The sequence below is a fragment of the Caretta caretta genome, chromosome 1 (assembly GCF_965140235.1).
Source record: "Caretta caretta isolate rCarCar2 chromosome 1, rCarCar1.hap1, whole genome shotgun sequence".
In the NCBI taxonomy this organism is placed as follows: Eukaryota; Metazoa; Chordata; order Testudines; family Cheloniidae; genus Caretta; species Caretta caretta.
The window spans coordinates 273912769-273930367 of NC_134206.1; the positions used below are offsets into that span (position 1 = coordinate 273912769).

The 17599-nt window shown below is 42.9% G+C and overlaps 1 long non-coding RNA gene across 2 annotated transcripts in view; it reads right to left on the reverse strand.

The window, feature by feature from the left end:
• Positions 1–6178, reverse strand: part of LOC125630111 (uncharacterized) — a 52093-nt gene extending 45915 nt beyond the window's left edge. The window contains exon 1 of one of the 2 annotated variants that reach the window (XR_012666434.1): positions 6106–6178. This is a non-coding gene — a long non-coding RNA (uncharacterized LOC125630111). The remainder of the gene's footprint in view (positions 1–6105) is intronic. The other variant, XR_012666433.1, reaches the window with a different exon arrangement.
• Between the last annotated feature and the right edge of the window lie 11421 nt (positions 6179–17599).

Consider the following 17599-nt stretch of genomic DNA (forward strand, 5'->3'; position numbering starts at 1 on the left):
CTCAGCCTGTAGTTGAACAGCTCCTGACTACTGTCCAGGCTGCCTGTGTATGGCTTCATGAGCCATGGCATTAAGGGTTAGGCTGAGTCCCCAAGGATAACTATAGGCATTTCAACATCCCCAACAGTTATTTTCTGGTCTGGGAATAAAGTCCCTTCCTGCAGCTTTTGAAACAGACCAGAGTTCCTGAAGATGCGAGCGTCATGTACCTTTCCCAGCCATCCCACGTTGATGTTGGTGAAACATCCCTTGTGATCCACCAGAGCTTGCAGCACTATTGAAAAGTACCCCTTGCGGTTTATGTACTCGGCGGCTTGGTGTTCCGGTGCTAAGATAGGGATATGGGTTCCGTCTATGGCCCCACTACAGTTAGGGAATCCCATTGCAGCAAAGCCATCCACTATGACCTGCACATTTCCCAGGGTCACTATCCTTGATATCAGCAGATCTTTGATTGCGTGGGCTACTTGCATCACAGCAGCCCCCACAGTAGATTTGCCCACTCCAAATTGATTCCCAACTGACTGGTAGCTGTCTGGCGTTGCAAGCTTCCACAGGGTTATCGCCACTCGCTTCTCAACTGTGAGGGCTGCTCTCATCTTGGTATTCATGCGCTTCAGGGCAGGGGAAAGCAAGTCACAAAGTTCCATGAAAGTGCCCTTATGCATGCGAAAGTTTCGCAGCCACTGGGAATTGTCCCAGACCTGCAACACTATGCGGTCCCACCAGTCTGTGCTTGTTTCCTGAGCCCAGAATCGGCATTCCACAGCATGAACCTGCCCCATTAGCACCATGATGCAAGCATTGGCAGGGCCCATGCTTTCAGAGAAACCTGTGTCCATGTCCCGATCACTCACGTGACCGCGCTGACTTCGCCTCCTCGCCCGGTATCGCTCTGCCAGGTTCTGGTGCTGCATATGCTGCTGGATAATGCGTGTGGTGTTTAATGTGCTCCTAATCTGGCTGATGAATCTTGCCCATATGCTCAGGGTTTAGCTGATCGCCATATTTGGGGTCGGGAAGGAATTTTCCTCCAGGGCAGATTGGAAGGCCCTGGAGGTTTTTCGCCTTCCTCTGTAGCATGGGGCACGGGTCACTTGCTGGAGGATTCTCTGCTCCTTGAGGTCTTCAAACTACAATTTGAGGACTTCAATAGCACAGATATAGATGTGAGGTCTTTTTTAGGAGTGGTGGGTGAAATTCTGTGGCCTGCATTGTGCAGGAGGTCAGACTAGATGATCATAATGGTCCCTTCTGGCCTAAATATCTATGAATCTATGAATCTATAATTGCCAAAGCGAGCTGAGCGGCTTCCATGCTTGCCTTGGTATGGCGTCCGCACAGAAAAAAGGCGTGGAACGATTGTCTGCCATTGCTGTGACGGAGGGAGGGGTGACTGACGACATAGCTTACAGGGTTGGCTTACAGGGAATTAAAATCAACAAAGGGGGTGGCTTTACATCAATGAGTATTTCAGGCAGGACTTCACGGAGGGTTCCAATAAGAAATGGTGCACCTAAGTAATTGTTCTTATTGGAACAAGCAGGTTGGTCTGGCCTCTGATTGATACATGGCTAGATTTACCTCGCTGCACCTTCTCTGTGAATGACTGCAGTGTGACCTAGAGGAATGAGTCCCCTAGACGGGGGAGGGGGGGAAGCAAATGAGTACAAAACAAATCTGGTCTATTTCTTGTTTTGATCCACTCCATCTATCTTTTACATCTTTGGCTGGCAGCAGACAGTGCAGAAGGACTGCAAGCCATCCACATCTCATGGCTGCTCGGCAGAAGATGGTACAATAGGACTGCTAGCAATCCGTATCGCCTGCCTACTCACCATAAGATGGTTCAATAGGACTGACTGCAGGACTAAAGAGAATGACCTGGTCAAGTCACTTCTAATGTAATCCCTGCACCCATGTCTGCCCAGGCGCTCCTGGCCGATGTGGCCAGGAGCACCTCGGACATGACGATGATGGCTACCAGTCCTATTGTACCATCTGCTGCCACAAGGCAAGGGGTTGATGCTGCTGTGTAGCAATGCAGGACCATGTCTGCCAGCACCCAGGAGACATACGGTGACGGTTACCTGAGCGGGCTCCATGCTTGCCGTGGTATGGTGTCGGCAAAGTTAACTCAAGAAAAAAGGCGCGAAATGATTGTCTGCTGCTGCTTTCACGGAGGGAGGGAGGGAAAGGGGCCTGACGATATGTACCCAGAACCACCCGCGACAATGTTTTAGCCCCATCAGGCATTGGGATCTCAATGCAGAATTCCAATGGGCAGCGGAGACTGCGGGAATTGTGGGATAGATACGCACAGTGCAACGCTCCGGAAGTCGACGCTTGCCTCAGTACTGTGGAAGCACTCCGCCGAGTTAATGCACTTAATGCACTTAGAGCATTTTCTGTGGGGACACACACATACTCGAATATTTAAAACCAATTTCTATAAATTTGACCTAATTTCGTAGTGTAGACATACCCTAATGTTCTGCTTGGCAAGAGCAGCAATGTCAACATTGAGCTCTGTTGTGGCAAACCACAGTATTTGAGAGAGATTCATCCAACTGTGAAAACAATACTTGGATCTGATGTGCCTCCACGGTCAACAAGGTGTTCTCACAAACATACTATCTAAATTATTGCTTCAGATCCTGCCCAGCCCAGGTCAGGAGGGGCCATTAGTTGTAAAAAAAACACGGTGTTCTGCTCCATATTAACCTTGATATATAGATGGAAATCACTTACTGGTCTGAAGGGATATGCAAACCCCATACTAGGCAAGAAAGGGTTAATGTGCTGCTGCAAGCTCAGTCAGCCCCACCCTGCTGCGCATGCAACAGGAGGGGTTAAAAGGAAAGAAACCAGCTCAGCTGAGAGCGAAAAGTATTGCTGGGATTCATGGGGGAGCAGATAAGAAAGTGGTGAGGATGCTTTACAGAGCGTTAATGAGATCAGTCGTAGATTGTGGGTGTCAAACCTTTAGTGCTGTATCCAGATCGCAGAAGTTAGAGTCAATTCAAGTTCAAGCACTATGAATTGAACGAGGTGCATTATTTTTTGACATCGCTGTGGGTAATACAGGCCGCTACTGGAGAAACGCCTGTCAAGTTAATAATGAAAATGTGAGATCTGATGTTTTGGGCTAACGTCAAGGGAAATTGCAGCGATAAAAATACTGTACAAATATATGAGGAGTTTTGGGAATTAAGTGGATGAAATGTATCCAGATACAATAAGAAGAGATTAAAATCTATAGTTATGGGGCAGTACATTATACCTGGAAAATAGTCTCTCTGGATGTGGATTTAGAATTATATAATGAAGGGAAAGAAACAGGTGTCCTATATGACAGATAAAATTTATGAGTACATGTATGGTAAATGGAGTCACCACTGCTGAATATATACTGATGGAACTCAAGATGAAAACATGGGACGGGTGGGAGCAGCCTTTTGCATTCTTGAGATTGGAGTTAATAAAATTAAAAGAATGTCTAATTTTATAGCTGTTATGACAGCTGAATTGGTGGGAATAATATCAGTAAACTGGATAAAGGATGCATGGCCTACCTCAGCTGTTATCTTTTCAGATTCATTATAAAACATATACTGGCTATTAAAAGGGGTACCTCAGAAGCAGGAGTGATCTAATCAATGAAATATTGTTTTTGACAGCAGAGTTAGTATGCTCCGCTATGAACACGGTACTAGGATGGATTCCAGCTCATGCTGAGATACCTGGCAATGAAATGGTGGCTAAGAAAGCAAAACAAATCTTTAAAAATGGAGAAATTGAGATACGGATTCCTTTGAGTAAGCAGGAATTTAAAAGTTTAGTTTAAAAAGGATTTTAAAAGGAACGGCTCAGCATTGTGGACCAAGGAGAAACGAAAAAGAATATTCTATGAAGTATGCCCCAGAATAGAGGATAATGAACTACTTCAAAGTTGTGAAAGGATCAGGGAAGTGCTCATATTTAGATCGTTATCTGGTCACTGTGGTTTGAATCATAATTTATATTTAATGAATAGACACAAAGATGGGTGATGGCACACATGTACGGTTAAAGAAACAATTTATCCCCTGATACAGGAATGCAGGGATTGTTCACAGGAAAGACAGGCTCTTTATGAAGAATTCAGATGCTCTCCGGTGACAGAAAATACTATGAGGGGTTGAGTGAGAGTATTGGGAAAGTAGAACATTACAAAAGTTCTATTACATTTTTTAAGGCAACAGAGGTAACAAAGTGTCGGCATGAATGTACTAGGAATATACTAGGTGGTGTTATAAAACTCAGCAGATAATTCTGCTTCACCATAAAGTATAAGAAGAATTGGGGAGCTAGGGCTAGTAGCTCTACGTTCTACGCCAACAGACATTCTATGCCAACAGGAGAAAGCTCTCCCATCAGCATAATAAATCCACCTCCGCGAGAGGCAGCAGCTATGTTGGCAGGAGAAACTGTCCAAACAGGTGCTTGGTTGGTGTAACTTACGTCAGTCATGGGTGTGGCTTATTCACACCCCTGAGCAGGGCCGTCCCTACCTATATGCAAAGTGCACAGATTTCCTGGTGTCCTGCTCAGCTGCATGCTGCTCCAGCCCCTGCCCCACCTCTTCCCCATGGCCCCCACTCTGCTCTGCCCCAGCCCCACCTCTTCCCACCCCTGCTCCGCCCCCACTCCCCATAAGACTGCAGCAGGGCCAGGCCTGCACTCACTGGCAGCAGGAAGTGCAGCGACCCAGACCCAGCCACACTGCCGGTGAGTGCTAGGGGGAAGTTCCCCACAGCCTCCCAAGCCAATACCCCCCCCCCACACACACAGAGGCCTGGGTCTTGTCATAAATATAAAGGGATGGGTAAACACCTCTAAATCCCTCCTGGCCAGAGGAAAAACCCTTTCACTGGTAAAGGGTTAAGAAACTAGGATAACCTTGCTGGCACCTGACCAAAATGACCCATGAGGAGACAAGATACTTTCAAAGCTGGAGCTGGGGGGAGAAACAAAGGTTCTCTCTGTCTGTGTGAGGCTTTTGCCGGGACCGGAGTAGGAATATAGGTCAGAACTCCTGTAAAGAGTTAATAAGCAATCTAGTTAGATATGCGTTAGATTCAGTTTTGTTTAAATGGCTGATACAATAACTTGTGCTGAATGGAATGTAGATTCCTGTTTTTGTGTTTTTTTGTAACTTAAGGTTTTGCCTACAGAGATTTTCTATGTTTTGAATCTGATTACCCTGTAAGGTATTTACCATCCTGATTTTACAGAGGTGATTCTTTTACTTTTTCTTCAATTAAAATTCTTCTTTTAAGAACCTGGTTGCTTTTTCATTGTTCTTAAGATCCAAGGGTTTTGGTCTGTGTTCACCTATGCAAATTGGTGAGGATTTTTATCAAGCCTTCCCCAGGAAAGGGGTGTAGGGCTTGGAGTTATTTTGGGGGGAAAGACGTTTCCAAGTGGGCTCTTTCCCTGTTATTTTTGTTAGATGCTTGGTGGTGGCAGCAATAAGGTCCAGGGACAAAAGATAAAATAGTCTGTACCTTGGGGAAGTTTTAATCTAAGCTGGTAAAAATAAGCTTAGGGGGGTTCTTCATGCAGGTCCCCACATCTGTACCCTAGAGTTCAGAGTGGGGAAGGAACCTTGACAGGCCCCCACACCCCCTACCCCACCGGGGGGCTGTGTAGGGCCCCAGAATAGCTAGGGATGGCCCTGCCCCTGAGCAGTGTAAGTTATACTGAAGTAAGTGGTAGTGTAGACCTGGCCCTAGAGTAAGCCCTCAGCTCTCCCTCAATGAGAGAAGCCTGGCTAGTGTCAGGAACTGAGCAGAGGCTGTGGCCTGCCAGGGTGTCCTTGAGAGAAGGTAGGCCTGATGCACGGCTGTCCTTAGCCATAGGCAGAATAGGCAGCCGCGTAGGGCACCACTCTGTCTAGGGCACCACTCTGCCGGGAGTCCAGACAGATGGGAAGCAGTGGAGCATGTAAGAGCAGGGATGCTGTGTCCTAGAGAGAGCCGAATGCAGCACAGTCTGAGGGAGGGGATTGGCTGCTGGGGTCTCTGGGAAGGGGAGGGGTTATGGGTGGGGGAAGGAACTCACCTGTGAGTGTGACTCTCTCCCCCGGCGTGAGGTGAGGCAGGCTCGGCAGCTGCAGTATCCTTTGTTGCCCCCCATAACGTCCATTCTTCTCCCCCCCACCACGGAGCACCCTCCCTTCCCCCCACGGAGCACCCCTTTCTCCTGCCTCTCCTCCGGCAGGGCTGTGTTGGGTGAGGGGAAGGGGTGGGCTGACTGGCTGCAGTGCTGAGGAATGAAAGTGAAAGTAACTCACTTCCTCGGCAGCCAGCCAGGATTGGAATAGTCACACAGAGCTGGCTGGGCCAGATAGCATGAGTGAAAAATCAGGACTAGGGGTTGGGGATAGAGTGACCAGGTGTCCCACTTTTAGAGGGACAGTCCCAATTTTGGGATCTTTTTCTTATATAGGCTCCTATTACCCCCCATCCCCTGTCCTGGTTTTTCACACTTGCTGTCTGGTCACCCTCGGTGGGGGGTTATTGGTGACTATATAAGACAAAGCCCCAAATATCAGGACTGGCCCTATAAAATCAGGACATCTGGTCACCCTAGCTGGGGAGCGCGTCTCTCCCCTGGGCTGGCAGTGATCCATCTTATCCGGGGGGGGGGGGGAGCTGCGCAGGGCAGGATAAGCTGCTGTGGCTCCATGGGTGCCCCGTCCCTGAGATCAGATGCTGTGCTAACTTCACCATGGTCCATTGGGCTGGCGGTGGTGCCCATTGGCGTGTGATCGGACCTGAGGGTTTGCTGCTGCTGTTGCTACTCTGCCCCCCAAGAGGTGGATTTTGGGGTCCTGCAGTTTTCCACCTATCTCCTCCTCTACTGCAGCTGTTGGACCAGCAGGCTGGGGTGTGAGTGAGCCAAGCATGAAAGCAGTACTGTGTTGCCATTTAGATTGTCATTTAACAGCTTTGTTTGCCAAAAATGTTTGCTAACAATCCTGAATCCAGTTTCAATATATTTTTTTAAAAAAATCAATATCTTAGCCGAAAACAGAAAATTAAGTTGTTGACAATTATTTGTGACAAGTTTGGTTTGGGGCAGGGAGTGGGCCAGTTTTCATCAGAGAAACAAAAAATGCTGACTGGCTTTCCTATAGCCCTGTTACTGCTAAATAGAGCCCTCCAACAACTGTAATATGCTTATCTCCTTACTAGTGTTTTGAGTGACCATATGTTGTTCTAAGATTCTCTTGCTTTTTTTCCCAGTGAGTCAGTATAGCTTTTGCCAGCCCAGAGGTTGGGCAGCCAATGTCTTATGTTTTCACAATGTTTTGTCCAACTTTCATAAAGTAGATACATGGTTAATATGAGTTAAAAAGGCCAGGGACGCTTCCTTGTGAAGAATCTGTGCAGCAGATCATGCTCAAACTGTGAACATGTCAGTTGTTGATGGAACTTTAGAGGCAGTGATTTATCATGTATTTCCGGCCATGCCCAAAATGTGCTGCTATTTGCTAACATCTTTCCAAACAAAAATAAGGCACAATAGGACTCCTGTAACACTTCTGTGCTGCCTTAATCAAGAGGAGAGGATTCTGTGCTGACTTCATTTTGGTCACTTTGTGCTTTACCTAGGAATAAAACTAGGGTTATATTTTGCCACTGTTTGGAAACCCAGCTTATTAAACTGGATAATGCCATTGATCTATTTACAGTATAAGGTTGATAGAGAGTTGTAACTAACATTAAGACTGATGCCTACTATACATTTAAAACTAAAAAGTGACTTTGTAAAAATGACATGGGTTTCCAGCTCTACTGTTTGTCCGTCAGGGTGGATCGCCTTGTGAGGTGTCTTCACACTAGCTCAAGGTCACAGACTCACGACTTTCCTATATTAGTTATTTTAAATAATATTTCTGACAATCTGATAATTTAAACAGTTATTTCTTTAAAAAAACACCCTTATAAGTTATGTCGTATCAAAAACAACTTTCCGGGTCACAAAAAAGAAAATGGAAAGATGAAATAGGATTAGCTGTACAAGCACAGAAGGGTTCTATACTTAAGTTTGTACATCATGAAAACAACAAAGTTGATCAAGATCATCAAGTAACTGCAGCAGAAAATATTTATGCAGACGAAGCTCAAGAAATGCAACAACACAGAGAACAACCATTTGAAACAGATGCAGACACAAAACAAGAAATTACAACAGTTGAAACTGTACTAGCATGGGATATAGATGACATTGGCACATGGCCGCAATTTTTAAACAATGAATTCCATGCCATTATATTTGAGAAAGGCCCTGGGAGAATAAGAGGTCTTGAATATCCTAAAGACATTAGAGGTAGGAAATTCACAGAAAACAATTACTACAAAAGACTTTCTAATGGTGAAATTGTCAACAGACAGTGGCTTGTGTACTCTAAATGCAAGGATGCTGTATTTTGTTTCCCATGCAAGATTTTCAATAGTTGCAATTTTAAGATAGCAACCATGGGTATTAATGATTGGAAAAATCTTAGTCACATATTACTGCAACATGAAAAGGCACATCACATTGAAAGTATGCATAAACGGTGTGAGCTGAGTGTAAGGTTAAAAAATCAGACAACTCTTGATGCCCAGAATCAAAGATTGCTGAAGTCAGAGAAGCAGCATTGGTGTTGTGTTCTTGAACATCTATTATCTATTGTTGAATATCTATCAACAAACAATCTTGCTTTTAAAGGAAGCATTGAGAAATTATTCCAGACCAAAATGGCAATTTTTTGGGCCTTGTACAATTGCTGGGAAAATTTGACACAGTGATGAGTGAACATCTCCAAAGAGTAACTGGAAATGAAATACATGACCACTATTTGGGACCAAGAATTCAAAATGAACTGATCATGCTAATGAATGATAAAGTGAGAGACAAAATTGTTTCATTGGTTACTTTGGCAAAATATTTTGCCGTAATTCTAGATTGCACTCCAGACACAAATCATCAAGAACAGATGTTGTTAGTAGTGAGATTTGTCGACATCAGTGATTCAGCACAGATTACAGTTTAGGAATCATTTATCACATTTTTAGATGTGGAGGACACTACAGATTTTGGACTTCTTCAAGCTCTCATTGATGAACTAAAACGAATGGGATTGTCCATAATGAATATTAGAGGACAAGGCTATGATAATGGTGCCAATATGAGAGGATGCATTTCTGGCGTGTTAGCTAGATTGCTGGCAGAAAATCCACGAGCCTTTTTTGTTCCGTGTGCATGCCACAGCCTTAATTTGATTTTGTGTGATATGGCCAAGTCTTCTGTAGAAGCTATTTCTTTTTTTGGTTTGCTGTAACGCATTTACGTGCTGTTTTCAGCTTCCACTCAATGATGGCAAATATTCAAAGCACATGTCAATGGTATTACCATTAAGCCTCTATCTGAGACACGCTGGGAAAGCAGAGTAGAAAGTGCAAAAACGTTGAGATATCAATCTGAGGAAGTTTATGAAGCACTGGTTGCTATTTCGGAAGAAGCCAGAGATCCAAAAGCTAAAAGTGAAGCGCAGTCATTGTCCTCTGAAATATCCATCTTCAAGGTTCTAACACCTGTTGTAATCTGGTATGACATTCTTGTTAAAATCTCAAGTGTAAGCAAAATAATGCAGAATCCAATGATGCAGCTTGATTCAACACTTACCTTACTAAACAACACACAAGACTTTTTAGTGAAATACAGAGAAAATGGATTCAAAGAAGCACAGGTTACAGCAAGAGAGGTTGCACAGGCACTCGGTGTAGAACCAAAATTTCCATGTCCGAACGTGACACGAGTTTCAAGGAAATATGGCAAGCAGAATATGAAGGCGCAGTTGAGCCCATAGACGATCCAGAAAAGGAATTTGAGGTTGAGTTTTCTAATGTGGTGATGGATAAAGCAATATCTGCCATTGATGAAAGGTTTAATACCCTAAGAGCACACCATGCACAGTTTGGATTTTTGTATGACATAACTAAATTCAACAAAATAGGAAAACAAGAGCAGCAAATGACAAAGTGCAAGAACCTAGAGAGCCTCCTGAAGCACGGTGATAGTTTTGATTTAAATGGACTTGAACTGTATGAAGAATTGAGTACATTGTCATCAATGTTGCTACATGCAAAATCGGTGATGGACATTGTACAGTTTATTCATATCAGCAAACTTGTTGACATATATCCTAATGTGTACATTGCCACTCATATTCTACTGACAATTCCTGTAACAGTAGCATCAGGAGAATGGAGTTTCTCAAAACTAAAACTCATTAAAAACTATCTCCGTTCTACAATGAGTCAGGAACGATTGACTGGTCTTGCTGTTCTTGCAATCGAACAAGACATCACTTTGTCTTTGTCATACGATGACATTATTACTGATTTTGCAGCCAAAAAAGCCAGAAAGATCGTTTTTAATTAAAAACAAATCCTTGTTTCAATACCTCTTCATAGAAATTTCCAATAAAATGTTGACAAATTTTAAAAAATATACTATTTGCATCATTCTGTCAATAAATCAGAATTTTTTCTATAGCGCTACTTCTTTAGTGCTAGTCCATCAGCATTACAGTGTGCTTAGTTAAGTTAAACTGTTTTTAATAAAGTGCATGTGGCAAGTTTTCCAATACTGTAAGCTTATGTTTGTGTTGCTAAGAGCAAGTCAGGCACAGGGGCACCAGTTTAATAATCCCACCTAGGGCACCATAAATCCTAAGGACGGCCCTGACCTGATATGGGACTATTGTTTTGATGTGCTTTCGTTGACTTGTCTGTTGTTACTGAATAAGGTTCCAGCACGTGGAGCTTCGCCTCAGGAGGGTGACAGCCAAAGAAAAACCCTTTTGTCTTTTGCATTTGGCTGGGGCCCCACCAATAGCTTGGTGGGAGTCCAGGAGCAACCCTTTTGCTCCAGCTCCTAGTGCACAAGTTTTCCGATTGCAAGGCTGCCTTCCTCTGTGGTAGTAGCTAGCTAGCACACTTGATGCCAGTCTCCAGATATAGCTTTGAGACCTCCTCCCCCCATTTGATTTAATGTCAAGGCTAAATTTCAACTTTCCTTTTGAAAAGGAAAGTCGCAGCCTTCTTCACTAAGAGTATCATCTGGAAAGTGTATATCACACACTAGGCCTGGGAGTTCACCACCGAGACAATTCACAAAAATCGGGAAGAGGAGGCCTGATGTCCTGACCTCCTCAAATGCCCTGCCCTCCTCAAATGAGCGAGCAGTGAGAGCAGCCAGCGTTTGCAGCAGAGGAAGGAGGCAGAGGCAGAAATCTCATAAGAACAGTTGTTGTCTCAGCATTTCCACCACTTCTGTTTGCAAGTCAGATTCAAATTCCGACTGGAATCACTGGTAAGGTTCAGATAAAAACCAAAGTCCTGACTTTGTCAGTGAATGGCTCTAGATGTGAATGCTAACACCTCAATCCATCTGTCATACAAAGTGAGGCCCAAGAACCAGTAACATTAAAGGCACAGACACTTAAATTAGGATAATATCATCACAATTTGACCCATACTATCAAGGCGGGGAAGCCCAAAATCTTATGCCCTGTATCTTATTTATTCCTGCTTCTTGTTTAGCAAACTCCATCTAATTCTTCACATGACCATTTTCTTCAAAGGAAAGAACCTGTATTCTACTTCACATAATTACATATCAGTGGTCCAGCAATCCTACAATAAATGTGTGTATCTGTCAGGGAATGGTATGGCAAACATGCCATTTCTATTTCAACTTTCTAAGAGGCTTGACAATGAGATGACAATGAAGGGGAAACTGATTTTTAAACATGCTGAAAATTACTGGGGATGAACAAAAGTTTCAGTTACAAATCTTCCCTCCAAACTCAAATAGAGCCCAAACACTGAGCACTCCCTTAAACAAAGGAACAATTACAGTATCTACTAAATTTAAGAGGATAGTTGGTTTTGTAGCAAGTAGTACTTGGTTAACAGCAACTGAGAGATGTTCTTTAAATGAAAGCGAAATGCACTTAACATTTCTTGCTGATGAACCATTAATTCTGCTCACTCAGGAATCAAATTTCTTCTTCAGTTTTACATTTCCTCATAAGAAGCAAAGGAGAAACAGTATTTCAGCCAGTGTGTAGGTTATGACAGAGAAGCATGTGAATTTAAAGCTTTGTAGGTTAGGAGAACTAGTATTTTCCTATGATGAAACCACGTCTGCATAACTAGCCACTGACCTTTGTTCTTATCCTCAGCAAATGTACCGTCTTCATAACAAAAGTAAAGCTGAGAGATTTGAAAATGTCAAAATAAAAGACCAACAAAGAGCCCCCCCCCCCATCGATATAAATATTTACATTTGAAATATCCATTTGCTGAACTGGATATTTCAGCCACCAAGAATCATTTGAATCTCAATGGGTCCATGATGAAGACCTACTAGTACTCCTGCTTTGAAAAGCAGCAAAACCAGCATTTTTTACTTCTGATGTGTACATGGTAAACAGCGTTCCACCTTATAAAGTGGCTTACATTCCAACAATGCCATATCTCGGCTGTTCAGTTTTTATGATATCATCCAGACTTCACAGCTGTATACCTTACTAATAGTGAATGCAGACCCTTCAGAAGACAGCTGTTTTTATTATTAATAGGAATAAAACAGATGCGTGTTTTAAAACTATCCCGAATAATGTGTCATGTAGCAGAGAGGGGAGGGGATAGCTCAGTGGTTTGAGCATTGGCCTGCTAAACCCACGGTTGTGAGAGAATCCATCTGAATTCACAAACTTTTCAGATCTGGAACTGCAGTGGCCAAAATGCACACCATGGGTGTTTAAATATAGCCTTCTTCAGTTTATGGAGATTACAGATCAGTGTGCAATGCTTCACCAAGATCCAGAGAGCCAGCCTATACTGTGGTGTTGGATCCTCCACTGGCCCAATCTTCCCCTTCCGGTCCATAGGTAGGAGGGGATCCTCAGCCTATGGATTTGGAACTAGCCCCACAAAGGGACTTAGGCATTGTGATGCTAAGCGTGGCAGCACCTGACTTTTAGGTACCTTGCCACTACGAGGAACCCAGGGCCCCAATTTAGTCACTGGGCCACAGCCTGGGTGAGAATGACTCTGTATCCTAATGGTTAGAGCACTCACCTGGGCGGGAGGGAGACCCAAGCTCTAGTTCCCTCTGCTCCAATGCATGTTTAATTATTTATACAAAGTAGAACAGCTTCAACAGGAAAGATTCCTCCTTAAAAATAAGTGCACTTTCACTTCCTTCTGTGGATTTGACTCAGCTCCCTCTGCATATCATGATAAAAGATGTAGATATAAAGTTTGCCGGTCTTTAAAACTACGCTCCAGGTTTTTTTATTTCATTTTAGGTTTTTAATACTAGTTTAAAGCACTTCTATGAAAAGAAATTCTGTTGCCTTCTATGAATATCTTACAAATCAACAAACAGGTGTAAATGGAATCAAACCTAAGTTTAGTCTATAAATGGTAAATTAGCAATATGCTAATGAGGGCCTAACAGGAACAATTTGCACTATCTTTCTAAAGTTCTTTCCAACAGACTTTATCATTTAATACATCTTAGGAAACTTTTTGATAACAGAGTATGTCATAATGATCCTCAGAGACTTGTGGTTATACTGATGTGCCAGAACACTGAGTACATTAATGATGAAAGAATCATCCTGTCTTAAAGTACACAACTATTAATGCTTTGCAAGTGTGCATTGCCTGGAATTTAAATGGACTATAAATAATTGTTTCTTGTTATATTTATGTCAATAGTTGGATAAGTTGTGAAAGGCTTGTCCTTCTTTTAACATATTAAAGTCTGGAGTGATTTTTTTTTGTCATTGCTAAAAATGATCATTTATTTTCCTTACAACGTGGAAGCTAACTGCCTGACCAAGTTAGAGAAAATACACAAATTCATGATGAAAATGCAGAGGCCGCTATTAAGATAAAAAGATGATCCATAACATTTTTATCTTACTCTAGACACCCATAAATGAAGTTCAATGTAATATTTACCATTGTTTCAAAGTAGTTTTCTATTAAGTTGTTAATTGGATTGTAAATGCATAAAAATGTATGATTATATAGTGGAAAAACTTCTGTTTCCATTGACGTGCAATTTCAAAGGGCAAACATATGAAATTGCTTTTATTGGAGAAGATAAGCTATTTTTATTACTCACATACAGTATAAGGTATGTGAGCTGCTGAAGAACTGGCTACTAAGCAAATAAAAAGTGTACAAAGGGCAATGGGTCACTAACCAAAAACATTTATAAACTTAGTTCCCTCATGTAGCTATAATTAAATACTAAGGGCCAGATTTTCAGTCCTCTGCCTCCATTTGTTCATGGGCAAAATTGTGCATATGCAAACCTGCATGTGCAAACAGATATATTAACACTTGTGTGTGCTCTTGATGTAGTCTAACACCAATGGGGCCAATGAATTTGACAGTTCAAAGGCTAACAGTTGTGCATATACAAGTGACTCTTTGAGGAGTGTGTCAAGTGTTTGAATGTTTAGCAGCTGTTTGCAGTTCACCCCTGCAATGCCCAGACATACATTTGTGCATATCAGTTTTAATTAGATTTTGCAGTCCCACAAATGGAGGCCAGGCTGAAAATTGAGATCTTAATGACCATAGTAGTCAAAACCATGGTTTTATATACCCCATCTAAAAGACACCTCATTGTCCCCTAATACCATGGACAACATTGTTCCTGATTGATGCATGGTTTTGTAAGGGGAGAACTAGAGCACAAGGATCCTTCCCCCCCACCTCCTTCTGTTCTTCCTGTGCACTGGCAACAACCTCTCTGCACCCAGGGAACACAAGGACTGACAACTCCTAGCTCCCCCTGGAGCACAATCCAATCCAAAGTTGGCACAGAGAAGGGAGTTATGTCTCTCAGCCCCCACACTGACCCATGGAACTGGTGAGGCCTAAGAGTGGTATCCGCTGAACCATCTCAAAACATTGTGCAGTATGTATGCTCCTCTTGTGACATGAGATGCTCAGGTAGGAACTGGGACTCCAGAGGCATGTTAGAGTGGTCCGCCTCCACAGTGTACATAATGTGGGGCAGGGGTTAGATCTATGCCACAATCTGGCCCCAGTGCCAGGGGCTTGCTGGGGAAGAGAACCACCAATGCATCAGCTACTATTTCCTATAGCAGCTAAGTGTTCATTCCTTGCAATGCTTGCATCCAAGGACAGCCCCACCGTAACGCTGCTTAGCTTGAGAGATCTGATGATACATGAAAAGCATCTAGGTGCCATATTAAATATGCATTCCCTTTCCTACTAACATCAATCCATCAAGATTTTAATGTGGTGGTTTTCTTTTTATTCTGTGAGGCCCTTGGAATGTTGAGGCAGATAGGCACCACGGAAATGGATGCATTTATTGATTGTGGGTTTTGTTTTGTTTTGTTTTGAATATGAGAACTTATCATCAACAAGAGAGCTTCTGCTGAAAATGCTCATACTCATCTTTCCAGGAAATGAAACCTCTATCTCGTCCTCACCCTTCAAACGTATGAGGGGTTGGTTTGTTTGGGGGGTTTTTTTTGCATTTATACCACCAGCAAAAGATTATCAGATAATTATTTCTGAAGAGCAATTCCTTTTCATTCACTCGTTGGATCAAAGTTGCCCTGGGTAAGTCCACTGGGTTCACTAGGTTTACTCCAGAGATGAATCAGGCTCATTGTTTATTTCTGGGTTTAAACCCATTTTTATATGAAGGCTGAATGTGGCATTTAATTGGTGAGGATTTTTATCAAGCCTTCCCCAGTAAAGGGGTGTAGGGTTTGGGAGGATTTTGGGGGAAAGACGTTTCCAAGCGAGCTCTTTTCCTGTTATATATTTGTTAGACGCTTGGTGGTGGCAGCAATAAAGTCCAAGGGCAAAAGGTAAAATAGTTTGTACCTTGGGGAAGTTTTAACCTAAGCTGGTAAAAATAAGCTTAGGGGGTTTTTCATGCAGGTCCCCACATCTGTACCCTAGAGTTCAGAGTGGGGAAGGAACCTTGACTAACACGGCTGCTACTCTGAAACCATTTAATTACTGTTTTCTAAAAATCACTTTCCCATTTTTGCGCTCTTCTGATTAAAGACCAGTTTTAGTCAAGCCTCAGTCACCTGTGTGAGAAACAAGATCCTGCAGCCACTGTGTTAAGCAGTTTGTTTTGTTACTCATGCTGTAGTCAGCAATAGTCTAACTAGTGCTTGTCAACAACAATTATGATTTCCATGTTATTAGTCACTTTCCTGATCTTTTATGTCTCTTCTGCTTGGGAAGTATCATTTCCTGGCAGTGCCCGGGGACATGAGGACTTGTTCACAGCCAACCCCAGGAATTAACTCCACCTAAGGAGCAAACCCAGGACTTCTCTTTAAACTGACCATTCTAGTTATAAACGCAGAAGGCCACGTTTGTTCACAGTGAATCACATGTAACATCACCAAAACCAATGGACTAGTTGTGTGAGAAGATATTTTTCAATGTGAGTAAGTGTGGATAAATCAGGCCCAGAGTTTGCAGGATACTGTCCTGCCATTTCTGGTAAAATATCTCTGGAATACATAATGAAATTAATAATAATCATTAATATCATACATTTATATACAGCTGTTCATTCCAAAGGACCCCAGAACACTTTACAACCCACCAGTGAAATGCACTCCTGGTGCAGAAAGCCAGCAAAATTCCTATCTATGTTTAAAAGCCCAGTTTGGGGGATAAGTCAGAAGTCACCACAGAAGGTACGTTACCACCACATTCCCAGCATGCCATACGTTGGGTCTCCATACTGGCCCTGCGTAGACCAGTGCAGAGGAATGCAATTAGAATGGCTTGCAGATGGGCAAGGGCAGGGGAGGTACCAAGGGATCCATGTTTATACAGATCCAATCCAGCAATCTGAAAACCCCATGAAAGCATTGTAGCTGCTACTCAAACCCAGTGTCTTGGCCCTGGGTTAGCATGGATTTCACATGCCCAATCATCCTGCACTTCAATCACAGAGAACCTATACATAGGAAAGGCGGGAATCATGCAGCCACCTCTTTGGTGGGAAAATGGCAGCTAGATGGAGAGTCAGCCTACTGAACAACAGGTTGGGGTAATAGGAAGGGAAATGTAGGTCTAGAATGCTGGGCACAAATCTTTACTTTTGCAAAAAGTGCCATGGAATCTTAATATCCCGGCACGGCAGACAGGATCTCAGTTTGCAACATCTCATCTCGAGGACAAACAACAAATTGCCTGGAGTGAATATAAACAGAAGCTTCTAACTCAAAATGGTTTTGCAATCTTAACTGAAGTATTTGTTCCCAAGCAGAAAGTGGTCTGGGTCTCACTTAGGTTTTTTTTAATCAGGAAAGCAGGAGGTGGCAGTTGGGAAAGGGTGAATTTTATCATATATAAATTAAAAGTTAAGTTCCCTTTCTCAGATCCACCTACTCCCAGCTTGATCAAACCAATCATGTGAAACCTGGGCCACTTTTAGGTTTCATAGTACGAATGCAATA